Consider the following 6000-nt stretch of genomic DNA (forward strand, 5'->3'; position numbering starts at 1 on the left):
ACACACACACACATACAGATACACACACAGAGACACACAATGGCTTTAGAATTTCCCCACAAGGGATTTTGTTGGTGGTCCAATGGTTAAGAATCTGCCTTCCAATGCAGGAGACATGGGTTCAATCCCTGATCAGGGAACTAAGATCCCACGTGCCTTGGAGTAACTAACCTTGTGTGCTACAATACTGAGCCTGCAAATCACAGTGAAAGATCCCGCATGCCTCAACTAAGACCTGACGCAGCCAAATAAATAAATATTAAAAATAAAAATACTTTATTAAAACAAGAATTTCCCCTCAGTTGGCTTCTTGCCCTGGGTGGTGTGATGGGAGATATTCACACATACACACACACACACACACACACGTTTTTGTCTCATGGAATGCAGAGATGACTACATTCCCACTCCCATATCTTTTGGAAATAGCACTTAGAATTTTCTTACAGGACTCTCTACCTCAAGTCAATTCCCTATTGTTTGGGTAGTGAAAAAGTTGGCTTAAAGCTCAACATTCAGAAAACTAAGATCATGGCATCCAGTCCCATCACTTCATGGCAAATAGATGGGGAAACAGTGGAAACAGTGGCTGACTTTATTTTTCTGGGCTCCAAAATCACTGCAGATGGTGACTGCAGCCATGAAATTAAAAGATGCTTACTCCTTGGAAGGAAAGTTATGACCAACTCAGACAGCATATTAAAAAGCAGAGACATTACTTTGTCAACAAAGGTCTGTCTAGTCAAGGCTATGGTTTTTTCCAGTGGTCATATATGGATGTGAGAGTTGGACTATGAAGAAAGCTGAGCGCTGAAGAATTGATGCTTTTGAACTGCGGTGTTGGAGAAGACTCTCGAGAGCCCTTTGCAAGGATATCCAACCAGTCCATCCTAAATGAGATCAGTCCTGGATGTTCCTTGGAAGGACTGATTTTGAAGCTGAAACTCCAATACTTTGGCCATCTGATGCGAAGAGCTGACTCATTTGAAAAGATCCTGATGCTGGGAAAGATTGAGGGCAGGAGGAGAAGGGGATGACAGAGGATAAGATGGTGGGATGGCATTACCGACTCAATGGACATGAGTTTGGGTAAACTCCAGGAGCTGGTGATGGACAGGGAGGCCTGGCGTGCTGCGGTTCATGGGGTCGCAAAGAGTCGGACACAACTGAGCGACTGAACTGAACTGAACTGAGGGGAATCCCATTTCGAGGGTCCAAGGGTGGACATGTGACTCAGTCCTGGCCCATCAGCTTATTCCATCCTCCAGGCCTCAGAGATTGATTCACAGGCAGGAAGATGACCCAAATCAGTCCAGTCTGTTAATTCTGTGAAACTGTTGGAAAGAAATAACCTCAGTTTCTATTGGAAGAGGAGGTGGGAGGATGTAAATCTTGACCTGCCAGGAGTTCACTCGAAAGGAAGACAGAGCCACTGATGGAGAGAAATCAAGTCCTGGTGACAGGATTTGATCTCCTGGAGCCAGAACCAGACCATTTCAGTTACATAAAAATCGTTTTTCGTAAGTCTATTCTGTCAGAGTTGGTATCACTCATGACAGAGCCCTGCGCACTTTTCTGTCTCTTTCTTTTGTGAAGGATACAGTCACACAGGAGCAGATTCCACACTTGGCTCTCAAACACAGTGCCCAGAACTTGGAGAAATTCCCAAAGCTGGTCCAAGGAAGGCTCTGGAATGGAGCCTGTGCCTCTCACTGACTTTTCTTTCTAAGGCAATTTGACCAGGAGTTCTTCCCAAGAGTGCTCTTGTCCCCCTCATGTAGCACAGAGAGCCTCCAATCCTCGTGGGAGGCAGAACCCTGTCTTCTGGTGCAGACACCTGGCATAATATCTTTCCCTTGAATTTGGGCAGGACTGTGAAGAAGATGGAATATCAGTCCTAAGAAGAAGTCACTAATCAGTTGGCTTGGAGTTTCTCCAAGGGGAGATTACCTGGGATGGGCCTGGTTTAATCAGGTGAGGTATTAAAAGAGACAAGGCCCTCCTGAAATCAGAGTTTGAAACCGTGAGGACTGAGAGAGAGGGTCACATGGTAAGGGTCTTCAAGTAGCCTGAAGAAGCTGAGAGTAGTTTCCAGCCAACAGCTACAGGACAAAGGCATCTTAGTTCTGAGTCTTTGACAACTTGAGGTAGCTTATTGCTCAGTCGCTCAGCCGTGTCTGACTCTCTGCAATCCCATGGACTGCAGGATGCCAGGCTTCTCTGTCCTTCACTATCTCCTGGAGTTTACTCTGACTCATGTCCATTGAGTCAGTGATGCCATCCAACCATCTCATCCTCTGTCACCCCCTTCTCCTCCTTCCCTCTTTCTCAGTACCAGGGTCTTTTCCAATGTGTCGGCTCTTCGTATCACATAGCCAAAGTACTGGTGCTTCAGCTTTAGCATCAGTCCTTCCAATGAATATTCAGTGTTGATTTTCTTTAGGATTGACTGGTTTGATCTCCTTGCAGTCCAAGAGACTCTTGAGAGTCTTCTCCAGCACCACAATTCAAAAGCACCAATTCTGAAGATAGACTTTCAGTGGGTAAGCCTCCCAATGAGAACCCAGCTCAGCCCACTCCACGGCTGCAGCCTTGTCAGACTCTGAGCAGAGAACTAGCTACCAACTTCTGACCCATAGGCACCCTGAGTGCTTATTCAGCCACTAAGTTTATGGCTCTTTTTTACACAGTTTTGAAGATGAACAGACCTCTCCTCCGCCTGGCTCACCTTCTCTTTGTTCAGGCCTCAAAGGTCCCCACCTCATAGGTCCTCCTGACCCCTGCTGTAGGCAGAACCCCCACCCCCACCCCATCCCATCAGCCTCCAGTCTCTTACCCACTTTAATGGCCTTCTAGCCTTTCTACCTGCCACAGCATGGACACCACAAGCCTGCTGATTCTTTACCCATCTCCCTGTGGATATGGAACTCCGGGGGAGGCGGTGGGTGGGGAGGGGAGGCGGGGCATGGCCTGACTGTCGACTGGCTGCCATTGCTGCCCTGGGCTAAAAACTTTGCAAATGAGAAGGCTTCTATCAACACTGGTTGAATGAACCAGAGAGAGAATGAATGAACAAGCAATTGAATGAAGAACCAGCCAATTTCAGCTGCTCAGAAGCCCTGACCAGTTGTAGCTCTTGCGGGGAGCAGATAAGCATGTGGTTTCCAAAGTTCCGGTTCCTCTAGAGCAGCTGAAGTGCTCCCCATGATCTCTGCGGCTGGCTGGGCCGAGAATATCTTCCCAAGGCGCGTGCATACTCAGGGTCAGCAAACTTCTTCCCAGAGCCTGGGTGCTCAGGCTGCATCCCCACACTGGCCCTGCTCCTCAGGAGCCTGTGGCCCTGTCAACTGAGCTCTCCATGCCTTGGTCTTCTTATCTACAAAATGGGTACAAGAGGAACTTCCCCGGTGCTCCAGTGGCTAAGACTTCACCTTCAAATGCAGGGGGTACAGGTCTGATCCCTGGTTGGGGAGCTAGGATACCACATGCTTCGTGGCCAAAAAACCAAAACATGAGACAGAAACAATGTTGTAGCAGATTTAATAAAGACTTTGAAAATGGCCCATTAAAAAAAAATCTTCTAAAAAAATGGGTACAAGAGTTTAACTGGCTCCCAAGACTTTTTGAGGATTAGATGAACTCATTTGTACCCAGTTGTACCCAACTCATTTGTCCCTAAAAGGGGCCCAGTTCACTTTAACAAGCATTATAATGGAAATGTATTTGCAGCACTACCAAGAAGGGTGGTTTCCATCAAGAATCACCCCCCCAACTTTCTTGGTGCAAGCTGCAGTGTCTGACTGGCTCCATCTGGGCCATGAGACCAGAGGAGGAGATACAGCAGACCCTTAGCATAGTGACACCCCAGGGCTGTGGGTGGAGGGGCTGTGTGAGCAGTTGAGGATGTCAGTTCAGCACTTGATGTCTTAGCTTGGGGGTTTCCCAGAGAGAAGCCATGGTCCTCCCTCTTCGTGCCCTGAGCAGATCCCAAGTCTCCCCACCCCCACTGCCAACTTCACTGAGCAGGAAACAGAAATGCCTGGGCCCGCAACCAACAGGAGAAAGAAATGCAAGCCTTTGGGGAGGGCAAAGAGGTGCATGCCAAGGGCAGAGGGCCACCGGGCCCAGGGCTGTGAAGCTGTGGGTGACCCTGGAGAAAGCAAAGAACTGCCAAGCCCACCTCTGGGCTGGGGTCCCAGCAGGGACCACACCTCCAGTGGTAGGGCATGACCAAGAGGTCCCAGATTCACACTGGGACCAAGAGGGGGCGTGAGCACTCCTAGCACATGGTGAGATGTGCCAGCCACAATCCCATCTCTTACTGACTCCCACCCTGGGCTTCCCCAGGCTGCCCTCTCCTTCCTCCCTCCCACTGAGTGCCAAGGTGCCCAATAGAGCAGAAGTGTTCTGGAAACAGGGTATTGACAGAGCGTTACCCGAACAGCCCTCGATGCCCCATCTCACCCTGTCAGCCAGTGCATTTCGTCACGTGCCCCTAGAAGTGAGCCACCCAGACTCACAAGCTGTGCTCAGTGCCCCCGACTAGCATGCCAGCATGCTAACTGACTGGATGCCCCTGCTGGCTCAGATGGTAAAGAATCTGCCCACAGTGCGGGAGACCCAGGTTCGATCCCCGCATTGGGAAACTCCTCTGGTGAAGGGAATGGCTACCCACTCCAATATTCTTGCCTGGAGAAATTCATGGACAGAGGAGCTGGTGGGCTACAGTCCATGGAGTTGCAGAGTCGGGCACACTGAGACACAAACACTTTCACTTTCAACATGCCAGCAAATTGACAGCTGCTAAGTGAAGTGAAACTTGTTGTCACTGTTCAGTCACTAAGTCGTGTCCAATTCTTTGTGACCCCATGGACTGCAGTATGTCAGGCTCCCCCATCCTCCACTATCTCTTGGAGTTTGCTCAGATTCATGTCCATTGAGTCAGTGATACTGTCTAACCATTTCATCCTCTGTCGTCCCCTTCTCCTCCTGCCTTCAGTCTTTCCCAGCATCAGGGTAGTCTCCAATGAGTCAGCTCTTCGCATTAGGTGGCCAAAGTATTGGAGCTTCAGCTTCAGCATCAGTCCTTCTAATGAATATTCAGGGTCGGTAAGTGAAACTTAACATCCAGTAACTTTCACATGACACCCAAGCAAGAGACACCCTCACAGGCTCCTTGAGGAAACTACTCTCCCTCCACCCAACCCTTGAGCCTCCTGCCCCTCTCTGCAGCCCGCTGGTCACCCAAGAGACACTTCACCACCCTTGGTGGAGCAGGGCTGATAGACAAGAGCAGCCCATGTCCACCGACAGCCAGATGTTGGCAGATTCGAAATCAGCCCTGAGTCCATGAGGGCATGTGTCCTGTGCAGGCCTGCTAATTGGCCGCAAGAGACACAAGAGCCAGGCCACAGCCGCACAGAGTGAGGAAATGGGGCCATGGGAGGGGAAGGCAGCTGCTGAGCCTCACTTATGTGAAGTTAGCTAAGTGGGCATCCCTCCCTCTCTGTTACATAACTCTCTCTCTGACCTGCCAGAAGGAGGCCGTCTCAGCCTGATTTCAGAGTTACCTGGAAAATGCAGATGCCAGAGTCCACTGCAGAGATTTCAAAGCAACTGGTCTGGGGCATGGCCTGAACACCAGGATTTTAAAAGCCCTTTGGATGACTCCAAAGGCAGACAGGGTTGAGAACACAGCTCCAGGTTCAGGAGCAGAGCCATGGCCCATGGAAAAAAAGGCTGGACCCTACCCAACTGCAAGGATCACAGAGTCTTAGATGTAAGCTGAGCCTTAGAGTTGTGCAGTCCACAACCTGTGCAACTGGACACAGAACCCTTTTGGAGGCGGGGGAGAAACTGAGCATTGAACACTCTTTGTTGATATATAACAACATGGTTCAAACCCTGGCCCTGCTGTTTGTTCAGGGAATTTGTACTCCAGATTCCCTCCAACCCTCTAGTGGCCTGGAGAGGGAGACAGAAAACAAAGAATCTCACAAA

Source organism: Bos mutus, chromosome 13, assembly GCF_027580195.1.
Source record: "Bos mutus isolate GX-2022 chromosome 13, NWIPB_WYAK_1.1, whole genome shotgun sequence".
Lineage (NCBI taxonomy): Eukaryota > Metazoa > Chordata > Mammalia > Artiodactyla > Bovidae > Bos > Bos mutus.